Source organism: Babylonia areolata, chromosome 24 (genome assembly GCF_041734735.1).
Source record: "Babylonia areolata isolate BAREFJ2019XMU chromosome 24, ASM4173473v1, whole genome shotgun sequence".
NCBI lineage: Eukaryota > Metazoa > Mollusca > Gastropoda > Neogastropoda > Buccinidae > Babylonia > Babylonia areolata.
Window position 1 is genome coordinate 36,774,900 of NC_134899.1, and position 12,500 is coordinate 36,787,399.

Sequence of the window (12,500 nt, forward strand, 5' to 3'; positions counted from 1 at the left end):
CCGAGATTCGAACCCGGGACCCTCAGATTGAAAGTCCAACCCTTTAACCACTCGGCTATTGCGCCCGTATAAAGAGATACACGCAGCTTCGGTCAGGAAAAACGAAACAAAACAAAACAAAAATGGCGCTCCTGAAGTTGATGACACACTCGGTAATGTGTTCTCCAGTCTTCTCATAAATTTTTTGCACCCAGTGCTGGCCGATTGCAAGGGCCGAAAATCCCACGAGTGATGGCCTAGAGGTAACACGTCCGCCTAGGAAGCGAGAGAATCTGAGCGCGCTGGTTCGAATCACGGCACAGCCCCCGAAAATTTTCTCCCTCTCCACTAGACCTTGAGTGGTGGTCTGGACACTAGTCATTCGGATGAGACGATAAACCGAGGTCCCGTGTGGAGCATGCACTTAGCGCACGTAAAAGAACCCACGGCAACAAAAGGGTTGTTCCTGGCAAAATTCTGTAGAAAAATCCACTTCAATAGGAAAAACAAATAAAACTGCACACAGGAAAAAATACCAAAAAATGGGTGGCGCTGTAGTATGGCGACGCGCTCTCCCTGGGGAGAGCAGCCCGAATTTCACACAGAGAAATCTGTTGTGATAAATAAAAAAAAAAGAAATATGCACGTGCACCCACGTTCACACAGCTCGCCAGTCCCTCACACCACCAGCCGCTTGGCCAAGGCAGCTAGTGACCCAGGTCCTTTTGCCTGGGTGACAGGGTAGCAAGGGACGACATCAGGTCGGCTGGTCTGGGAATTATCCCGAGTGGACTGACCGTTATGAGCTATTTTCAGAACAAGTTCTGTATCCCCCATCCCCATCTATCTCTCTCTCTCTCTCCCTCTCTCTCTTAAACAATTTGCCGTTTACTTGTATGAGGCGATTCGGTCTGTTAGCTCTACGTAACGTGTGGTTGTAATTTAAAAAAAAAAATTAATGTCACATTTATTGCATTCATAGACCGTTCTTCTCACACCATCCCTTCATGAGGGGCCATAGTCTATAACGAATAAAAGTGTTCGTTTATTCGTTCTTCCCCCACCACCTCTCTCTCTCTTTCTATCGATTAATCCTCGATCTTCTTTATTATTAAAGACACCTTTTTTTTTCTAGTGACATCTGTTAACAGTAATCAAGTACTCATAGTATGAAACTTTTCCTCGTGTTTGTATGTGGTCTTTGAAATTAGAAAAGCTACCCCCTCTCCCCCTCCCCCCCCCCCCCCCCACACACACACACACATACACGCGCGCGCAAACACGCCTGGTTTTGTTTTGTTTTTATTTGTGCGTTAAACACATGCTGCCATGGGTAGCTCGGATTATCCTTTCACCCGATCGACTGATGCAAAGACCGCGATGCTGGCTACAATGGAGAGTGAGGTTTGGGAGGAAGAGGGTACAAACTATCAACCCCTTTCACGTTATTTTAAAAAAAACCCGGAACAAAGAACATCTCACTTCCAAAGCTTGCGTCGTAACTAACTTTTTTTTTTTTTCGTTTACAAAGAATGCAACGTTTTGTTCAACTCGATTTTCCATCTCACGTGTATCACAAAACAAATGCTGAAACACCGGCCCATTAGGTCTATGTTCCCCCATGTCCATGTTCCTTCAGGTCTATGTTCCCCCATGTCCATGTTCCCTCAGGTGTATGTTGCCCCAGGTCTATGTTCCCCCAGGTCTATATTCCCCCATGTCCATGTTCCTTCAGGTCTATGTTCCCCCATGTCTATGTTCCCCCATGTCCATGTTCCTTCAGGTCTATATTCCCCCATGTCCATGTTCCTTCAGGTGTATGTTGCCCCAGGTCTATGTTCCCAACCCGAAATGAACCAATAGGAAAATTACAAAGCAGCCCATCAGTTTTCAAAACCTTCTGCATTCCACGCGTGCCAGTGTGCCTATTTCTGCTACATCAGCAAAACGATCGAAATTCCACGTGTGCTAAGGAACTATGCAAAGCAGGGCACAACACAAACCAATTAATTCTCAAGGCGAGTTTTCAACCCCCCAACCCCCACGCGCACCCCACGCATCGAATGTGGCGACATCAGCGAAATAGTCTTCCGAAACTTTTCCCAAATCCCGAATGTATCACCGGCCCACAGTAATGTGAAACAGGAACCAGAGCAAATCCCTGCAGGAGAGCAGAACACAGCAGCCACCACCCACGAGGATCTTATTAACTCTCTCCATACGAACGGCGAAAGAGACGACGTTAACAGCGTTTCACCCCAATTACCATCATCAAAATATTGCAAGCGGAAGGCTCTTATACTGAAGAGGTGAATGTTGACAAAGAATACCACAATTCCGACGACGGAAGCTAAAGGTTGGGTCATTCAGACACCCACTGGACATCCGAGGGGTCTGTGTAGAGGAGAAGAGAGGACTGGCCGTACTGAGTGAGTTAAAACCCTTGGGGGGTGGGGGTGGGGGGAGGTGGGGAGGGGGGGAGAAGAAAGAGATGCTGCACAGATACAATGGGAGAGAGCAAAGAACCAGCAATATCTCTGAGAACAAAAAAGGCGGTTAATAATTACCGCCCCTGTCTATGTGGGAAACCCGGTGGAAGGCTGAAATATGCATGAGATCGGACCGGAGGTCGGAAATTGACACGCCTCCACACACACGAGCCATCGTTGTTGAAAGCACTGTCAGCAGGCGAGGCTTCGGTTACTGTCGGATTTCACGTGCATCGGCTTGCACTCGACACCCCTCCTGTGGGTTTGTATTTGTATTATTCTTTTTTTTTCATTTTTGTCAGAACAGACTTCTCTGTGTGAAATCCGGGCTGCTCTCCCCAGGGAGAGCGCGACGCTATACTGACAGTGCCACCTTTTTTGTCTCCCCCCCCCCCCCCCCCCTCTTTCTTTTCTTTTTCATCCTGCCTGCAATTTTGTTTTCCTATCGAAGTGGAACGTTTGTTGCCGTGGGTTCTTTTACGTGCGCTAAATGCATGCTGCACACGGGACCTCGGTTTGCCGTCTCATCCGAATGACTAGCGTCCAGACCAAAACTCAAGGTCTAGTGGAGGGGGAGGAAATACTGACGACTGCCGGTGTGATTCGAACCAGTGCGCTCAGATTCTCTCGCTTCCTAGGCGGACTCGTTACCTCTAGGCCATCACTCCACACCACTGGGTTTGACTACCAACTGAGACAGCCACGGAGGGACACACACACACACACACACACACACACACACACACACACACACACACACACACCACAGTAATTGATCACCATCCAAAATGACAGGAGAGGTTGACTTATTTATGGTCTGTTTGGCCGAGCAGATGAGTTTAGGCGTCGTAAATTATATTGAAACCCACACTGAAGACCCATGTGAATTATAGAATAAGAGGTTAATCAAAAGAGAGAGAGAGAGAGAGAGAGAGAGAGAGAGAGAGAGAGAGAGAGAGGGATCACTTTTATCAAAACAAATTTTAAAAACCCTCAATTTCATCTAGAACTGATTTAAATCATCTCAAATGTAAAGCAACATGGAAAAGAAGGGCGTCAAGTGTGTCAGATATGATGCAAACGCCAGCAGTTGATTTTTTTTAAATGTTAAAAACAGCACTGACTTTCTCATGCACATCGCACAAGTTTGGGGTTAATCACTCATGATCTCTACAAACTAAGGAAACCTGCACAATAATGCACACCAAGAATGCACGTCAGTACTTTTCTTCTTCTTCGTTCGTTGGCTGAAACTCCCACGCTCACTGGCATGTACACGAGTGTCTTTTACGCGTATGACCGGTTATACCCCGCCATGTAGGCAGCTATACTGCGTTTTCGGGGGAGGTGCATGCTGGGAATGTTCTTGTTTCCATAACCCATCGAACGCTGACATGGATTACAGGATTTTAACGTGCGTATTTTGATCTTCTGCTTGCGTATACACACGAAAGGGGTTCAGGCACAAGCACAGGTCTGCACATATGTTGACCTGGGAGGATCGGAAAATCTCCACCCTTTACCCACCAGGCGCTGTCACCGAGATTCGAACTCGGGGGACCCTCGGATTGAAAGTTCAACGTTTCGACCACTCGGCTATTGCACCCGTCATCACGTCAATACGAGCAGCTTGGAAACACAGCGTGTCATTAAGCAAGAGAGCAAGGGACCGAAACTTTAAAAATAAAAAAAAAATGTTTGTCCCCTGGGCCGCAACAGGTCCTGGGTTTGAATCTCGGCCACGGCGCCTGGTGGCGATTTTGAGGGTGGGGATTTTTCCGGTCTTATGTAGCAGACCGGCTCAACCGTGCCTGAGCGCTCATCGTTTGTGCATGCATGCAGCAGATCAAGTGAAGACGTGGGTTTCAGTTTTAGTTTCCAGGAAGTGTCAAAGCGTTGAGACTGATTCATATACTCTACACCACATATCCTTTAAAAATATTTTTAAAAAGAAAAAAAAAAGGAGCGAATGCCAGACCTTCGCATAAACCCAACGTATGTTAAAAATCCCGTGATCAAAGTCAACGATCAGTGGATTATGGAAACAAATTCATACCCAGCATACACCCCACCCCCCACACCCCCGACCCCCCACCCGAATACAAAGTTTAGCCCCCTATAAATCGAGGCAAAAACAGTCAGCACGGAAAAGCTTCCACTTACACATCCAGTGAACGTGGGGGATCAGCCAACGAACGCATAAAGAAGAAGAAGAAGAAGAAGAAATGTATTTATCCTTGTCAGAGGCTAACTGTTCATAGTTATTGATAGGTTCTAGATCTTGAGAGAGAGAGAGTGGGGGGGGGAGGGGGGGGGGTAGAGGGAGAGAGGGAGACAGACAGAGACAGTGAGACACAGCGACACAGAGACAGACAGAGACAGAGAGAGTCAGAGAGGAGAGAAACAGCCGGATTGGTGCCGTATTAACTGGGCGGAAGATCAGCTAATGAGTACTGTCCTTACTGTCAACACAAATCAATATCACTTCATTGCATACAGAGACGGAGACATTGAAAGGGAGATACACACACACACACACACACACACACACACACACACACACACACACACACACACACACACACGCACGCACACACACACAGAAAGAAAGAAGGGAGATTTTCGGAACACTTTGTTTTCTTCTGCTGTCTTCATTAGACTCCGACCTTTTTAGACTCCTACCTTCATTAAGAAAAGTGGATGTGGGGGTGGTGGTTAGAGACACAGACAGACAGAGATAAAAAAAAAAAGGAAACGCAAGAGACAGAAAGAGAGAGAGGGGGGGGGGGGAGGGGGTGCGGGGCAGAGAGAAAGAAAGAGAGAGTGGATGGTGAGAGGGAAAGGGAGACAATGGGAAGATGCTGGTGAAAGCGCGATGAAGAGACAGACAGAAAAGAGTGTGTGTGTGTGGGAGGACAAAGAAACAAACAAACAAAAAAAGATCCATGAACTGAATTTACTTTGCATTTTTAACATCAACATTCACGCACAGTGCTTCCTCCCCCGCACACACACACACACACACACACACACACACACACACACACACACACACACACACACCCCTCTAAACCGGATCAGCGAAAATAACACAGTAAACTACAGCCACGGAACAGTAACAAATTAGGCATAATACACACACTACTCACTCTGGTATTCAAGGGTAAAATAATCAACAACGACAACAACAAAAACAAGAGAGGCAAGGCCTTCAAGACTCACTTGTGATAAATTAAGTCCCCTAACATTAATTACAGAGTAATTTCCCTTTTTTTTACTAACTGCACCAAAAACGTTTGCAAAATAAATAAAAAATTCCATGCTTAGCAAAAGAAGTTCCTGTTTGAACAAAAAATGATAATAATAATAAGAGGTCAGAGTGCCAGGTTTAGAGAATACAAAAAAATATAACAGTAAATGCAGTTTGCATATAATTAGGCTTCTTTTTTTTCTTTTTTTTTTGTGCCCATCCCAGAGGTGCAATATTGTTTTAAACAAGATGACTGGAAAGAACTGAATTTTTTCCTATTTTTATGCCAAATTTGGTGTCAACTGACAAAGTATTTGCAGAGAAAATGTCAATGGTAAAGTTTACCACAGACACACAGACACACGGACACACACACACACACACACACACACACACACACACACAGACAACCGAACACCGGGTTAAAACATAGACTCACTTTGTTTACACAAGTGAGTCAAAAAACCCATGTGGGAGACGTGGGTGTACTGGTAACGCACGTGCACACAAGGTAATGCACGTGCACCCACCCACACAGATACTGCCCTCCGAGACTCCGCTGGTCTATTGCGCAATTTCGTTTTTTGGGTTGTTTTTTTGTCACAGCCACAGATCAAACACAGCGTTGGGGAAGAGCAGAGGTGAGTCTGTTTTTTTTAAAGAAGAAAAAAAAAAGACAATTAGAATTTTTTTTTAACTGGGTCCTTGGTGGTTGGAATGGGGATTAAATTAACACCCACCACATCTTCAGAACTCAGATGGGGGCGGGGGCTGGGGGGTAGGGGGTGAAACCTGGAAAGGTATGATACGTGTGTGTGTGTGTGTGAGGGACAGACAGACAGGGGCAGAGAAGATGGACAGAGGGATAGAAACACTAAAGAGAGAGAGAGAGAGCATGAGCGAGCTTCAGAACATCAACTCAGCACGTTTAATCTGTGTGTGCAATGAGAGAGAGAGAGAGAGAGAGAGTGAGAGAGTAAGGAAGAGAGAGAGCAAAAGACAGACAGAGGGAGATACACAGAGACAGACAGAGAGATATACACAGAGAGAGACAAAGGGAGATACACAGAGAGAGACAGACAGAGGGAGATACACAGAGAGAGACAGACAGAGGGAGATACACACAGAGAGAGACAGGCAGAGAGAGACACACAGAGGGAGATAGACAGAGAGAGAGACACAGAGGGAGATAGACAGAGAGAGACAGACGGAGGGAGATAGACAGAGACAGACAGAGGGAGATACACAGAGAGAGACAGACAGAGATAGACACACAGAGGGAGATAGACAGAGAGAGACAGACGGAGGGAAATAGAGAGAGACAGACGGAGGGAGATACACAGAGAGAGACAGACAGACAGAGACAGAGGGAGATACACAGAGAGAGACAGACAGAGGGAGATACACAGAGAGAGACAGACAGAGAGAGACAGAGGGAGATACACAGAGAGAGACAGACAGAGGGAGATACACAGAGAGAGACAGACAGACAGAGACAGAGGGAGATACACAGAGAGAGACAGACGGAGGGAGATACACAGAGAGAGACAGACAGACAGAGACAGAGGGAGATACACAGAGACAGACAGACAGAGGGAGACACACAGAAAGAAACAGACAGAGGGAGATACACAGAGAGAGACAGACAGACAGAGACAGAGGGAGATACACAGAGAGAGACAGACAGAGGGAGATACACAGAGAGAGACAGACAGACAGTGACAGAGGGAGATACACAGAGAGAGACAGACAGAAGGAGATACACAGAGAGAGACAGACAGACAGAGACAGAGGGAGACACACAGAAAGAAACAGACAGAGGGAGATACACAGAGAGAGACAGACAGACAGAGACAGAGGGAGATACACAGAGAGAGACAGACAGACAGAGACAGAGGGAGACACACAGAAAGAAACAGACAGGGGGAGATACAGAGAGAAAGAGAGAGAGAGACAGAGGGATGAATGAATGAATGAATGAATGGTTTATTCATTTATAGGCCATTGCCCCTTATAAAAGGGTGTCACAAATTCTTCATAGACATTGCATCGTGCATTGAAAAATGACATTCGTTCAAATATAACATAAATATATCATGCAGAGAGACAGAGGGAGATACAGAGAGAGAGAGAGAGACAGAGGGAGATACACTCAGAGAGACAGACAGAGATACAGAGAGAGAGAGAGATACACAGAGAGAGACTGACAGAGAGAGACAAACAGAGGGAGATACAGAGAGACAGACAGAGAGAGATACACAGAGGGAGATACACAGAGAGAGACAGAGACAGACAGAGGGAGATACACAGAGAGAGACAGACAGACAGAGGGAGATACAGAGAGAGAGAGACAGAGACAGACAAACAGACAGAGGGAGATACACAGAGAGAGACAGACAGACAGAGGGAGATACACAGAGAGAGACAGACAGAGAGAGACAGACAGAGGTAGACAGAGAGAGAGACAGACAGACAGAGAGAGACAGACAGAGGGAGATACACACACAGATAGACACAGACAGGCAGACAAACAGAGGGAGATACACACAGAGAGAGACACACAGAGAGAGATATATACAGAGAGGACTTAAAGAAGAAGGACATGGAAAGAGAACTGGAGACGCGGGGAGCATTGGCAATAATGTGGAAGGTGCGGGGTGCATTGGCAGTAATGTGGAAGGTGCGGGGAGCATTGGCAGTAATGTGGAAGGTGCGGGGAGCATTGGCAGTAATGTGGACGGTGCGGGGCGCATTGGCAGTAATGTGGAAGGTGCGGGGAGCATTGGCAGTAATGTGGACGGTGCGGGGAGCATTGGCAGTAATGTGGACGGTGCGGGGAGCATTGGCAGTAATGTGGACGGTGCGGGGAGCATTGGCAGTAATGTGGAAGGTGCGGGGAGCATTGGCAGTAATGTGGAAGGTGCGGGGAGCATTGGCAGTAATGTGGAAGGTGCGGGGAGCATTGGCAGTAATGTGGAAGGTGCAGGGAGCATTGGCAGTAATGTGGACGGTGCTTCTGGGTATTTGTGCAGACTGGACGTATTTGTATTTGTATTTCTTTTTTTATCACAACAGATTTCTCTGTGTGAAATTCGGGCTGCTGTCCCCAGGGAGAGCGCGTCGCTATACTACAGCGCCACCCATTTTTTTGTATTTTTTCCTGCGTGCACTTTTATTTGTTTTTCCTATCGAAGTGGATTTTCCTACAGAATTTTGCCAGGAACAACCCCTTTGTTGCCGTGGGTTCTTTTACGTGCGCTAAGTGCATGCTGCACACGGGACCTCGGTTTATCGTCTCATTCGAATGACTAGCGTCCAGACCACCACTCAAGGTCTAGTGGAGGGGGAGAAAATATCGGCGGCTGAGCCGTGATTCGAAGCAGCGCGCTCAAATTCTCTCGCTTCCTAGGCGTCGACGCGTTACCTCTATGCCATCACTCCACGTGGTTTCAGCCATGCCTGTCATTGTCAATCATACCACTTCATTATTCTCTCTCTCTCTCTCTCTCTCTCTCTCTCTCTCTCTCTCTCTCTCACACACACACACACACACACACACACACACACACACAAGCACACAGAGTTTGGTTCCTTATTAATTAAACTTTGTTTCTGAAAACTTATTTATTCCTTCACCCGGTGTCTGACGGGATAAGGAAAACAAAGGAAACCACACTGCAGAAAAGTTGAGCCGGGGTTGGTTGCATGAGTGATCTCAGAAGTGGAAAGGTTTCCTTTGCGTTGATAATTGTCCCAGGCGTTCGCTAGTCCCATAGACAGGAAACTTAGCGTTGATAATTGTCCTAGGCGTTCTCTAATTCCATAGACAGGGAACTTAGCGTTGATAATTGTCCTGGGCGTTCTCTAATTCCATAGACAGGAACCTTTGCGTTGATAATTGTCCTGGGCGTTCGCTGTTTCCATAGACAGGAAACTTTGCGTTCGCTATTTCCATAGACAGCAAAATTCGTAACGCTAAACAAGCTTAGCGCTGCAAAAATCGCTTATGCAACCGAACAAGACCTGGGCCAAAAGGAAATTTTGTGACGATTTCACAAGTTACTTGTATCTTCTCTCGCATTCGTGTAGCTGCAGTTAGCCTGACGGATGTGTAGCATTCACGCGCGCGGGCGTATGTGTGTGTGTGTGTGTGTGTGTGTGTGTGTGTGTGTGTGTGTGCGCGTGTATGTGTGTGTGTGTGTGTGTGTGTGTGTGTGTGTGTGTGTGTGTGTGTGTGTGAGCGCGACCGGGAGCACCCGTTAGCGCTCACACGCTCAGAGACCCGCCACAAGCGGAAACCTCAAAGAACAGTAATTTGCAGACACTGAAACCCACACCGACCGAAGTTGAAGTCAACAAGTGTTTTCGGTTTCAGCAGGGAGCAGCTACCAGGGTGATGACGTAAAGAAAAACACAGACAAGAGAAGAGATGGGAGGAGGGGGAACACAGACAAGAAGAGAGGGGGATGGGAGGGGGGGGGGACACAGACAAGAGAAGAGATGGGGGACGGGAGGAGGGGGGGGGATACAGACAAGAAGATGGGGGATGGGAGGAGGGTGGAACAGACAAGAGAATAGATGAGGGATGGGAGGAGGGGGGGGACACAGACAAGAAGAGAGGTGGGGGGATGGGAGGAGGGGGGGAACACAGACAAGAAGAGAGATGGGGGATGGGAGGAGGGGGGAACACAGACAAGAAGAGAGATGGGGGATGGGAGGAGAGGGGGGGGGGGACACAGACAAGAAGAGAGATGGGGAATGGGAGGAGGGGGGGACACAGACAAGAAGAGATGGGGGATGGGAGGAGGGGAAACACAGACAAGAAAATGGGGGATGGGAGGAGTGGGAACACAGACAAGAAGAGATAGGGGATGGGAGGAGGGGGGGGGGGCACAGACAAGAAGATGGGGGATGGGAGGAGGGGGGTGGGGGACACAGACAAGAGAAGAGATGGGGGATGGGAGGAGGGGGGGAACACAGACAAGAAGAGAGATGGGGGACGGAGGGGAGGCTGCAATGCAAGGTGCGCGGATGACACGGAGGAGGGAGTGCGAAGGGGGCGGAGAAAGAACGCCTTAACCTCTTCTTACCTTCCTCGCCCAATACTATACAGTTCTCAGGACTGACGATAAAGTGGCCCGAGGTTTCCCGAGGGAAATCTACAGACAAAAGCTGGCCCGGAGGGATCTAACGGTATTGTATTCAACCAACCTCTAACGATCCCCAAGACTCTCACACTTGGGCACCACATCAGACTAAACAAACATGATAGGGAAAGAGAGAGAGCTTCTCCCCAAGGCAGAACCACTGTACTTTTTCTTTCTTGCTTTCTATTCACACACACACACACACACACACACACACACACACACACACACACTCTATTTCTGAACTCTTGACGATAAGAGGCTAGTGTCACGTGATCGGGTAAAACGATGATTTAGAGGGCGTCCTCCTAAATATGATATAGAACATTGCTGCTTTTCTCACGTACATAAGATTGAACATTACTTCTTTTATACAACCCACATGGACTTCACAACCACGTTTTAGTTTTTCTGTGTTCGAAAAAAAAAAGAAAAAAGAAAACTATTATGAAGCAGCTGAATGAAATATCACCATTTCTATTAACAACTTTTCCTATGCATGGTGATATTACATGGTCTTTCTTCTTTTACTGGTAAAATTGAACGTAGTGCTTAATCAGACTTGGAGAGTGTAATCAGAGGGTGCTAGGATTTCTGTGCAATAATCGAGCGACATGATTCTAAGCGTGATATTACTGACAGCAATGGATTACTTTTCTTTCTTACCCCCCCCCCCCCCCGCCCCCGACCCCTTCCTTCCATTACCCCCACCCCTACCCTCTACATTCCCCTGTGAAGGTGTGAAAACATGCCACAAGAGGATCATTCCAGAAAAAAAAACACACACACACACAGAAAACAGTGCACTACGATCAAGTTCGCCACACACACACACACACACACACACACACACACACACACACACACACACAATCTCTATTTCTGAACTCTTGACGATAAGAGGCTAGTGTCACGTGATCGGGTAAAACGATGATTTAGAGGGCGTCCTCCTAAATATGATATAGAACATTGCTGCTTTTCTCACGTACATAAGATTGAACATTACTTCTTTTATACAACCCACATGGACTTCACAACCGCGTTTTAGTTTTTCTGTGTTCGAAAAAGAAAAAAGAAAACTATTATGAAGTAGCTGAATGAAATATCACCATTTCTATTAACAACTTTTCCTATGCATGGTGATATTACATTGTCTTTCTTCTTTTACTGGTAAAATTGAACGTAGTGCTTAATCAGACTTGGAGAGTGTAATCGGAGGATTTCTGTGCAATAATCGAGCGACATGATTCTAAGCGTGATTTAACTGACAGCAATGGATTACTTTTCTTTCTTACCCCCCCCCCCCCCCCCCCCCCCGACCCCTTCCTTCCATTACCCCCACCCCTACCCTCTACATTCCCCTGTGAAGGTGTGAAAACATGCCACAAGAGGATCATTCCAGAAAAAAAAACACACACACACACAGAAAACAGTGCACTACGATCAAGTACGCCACAATGTTTGCATTGACAGAACGATGTGTTTTGCCAGGGTAAAATGTATCAACGGTAACAAAGTGTCTGTGTGTATGTGAGTGTGTGTCTGTGTGTTTGAGTACCTGGTCCTGAGTATGTGTATTGATGTCCGCGCATACTTAATCCTTTCACACGATGAAACCAAGTCTGAAAGGACATG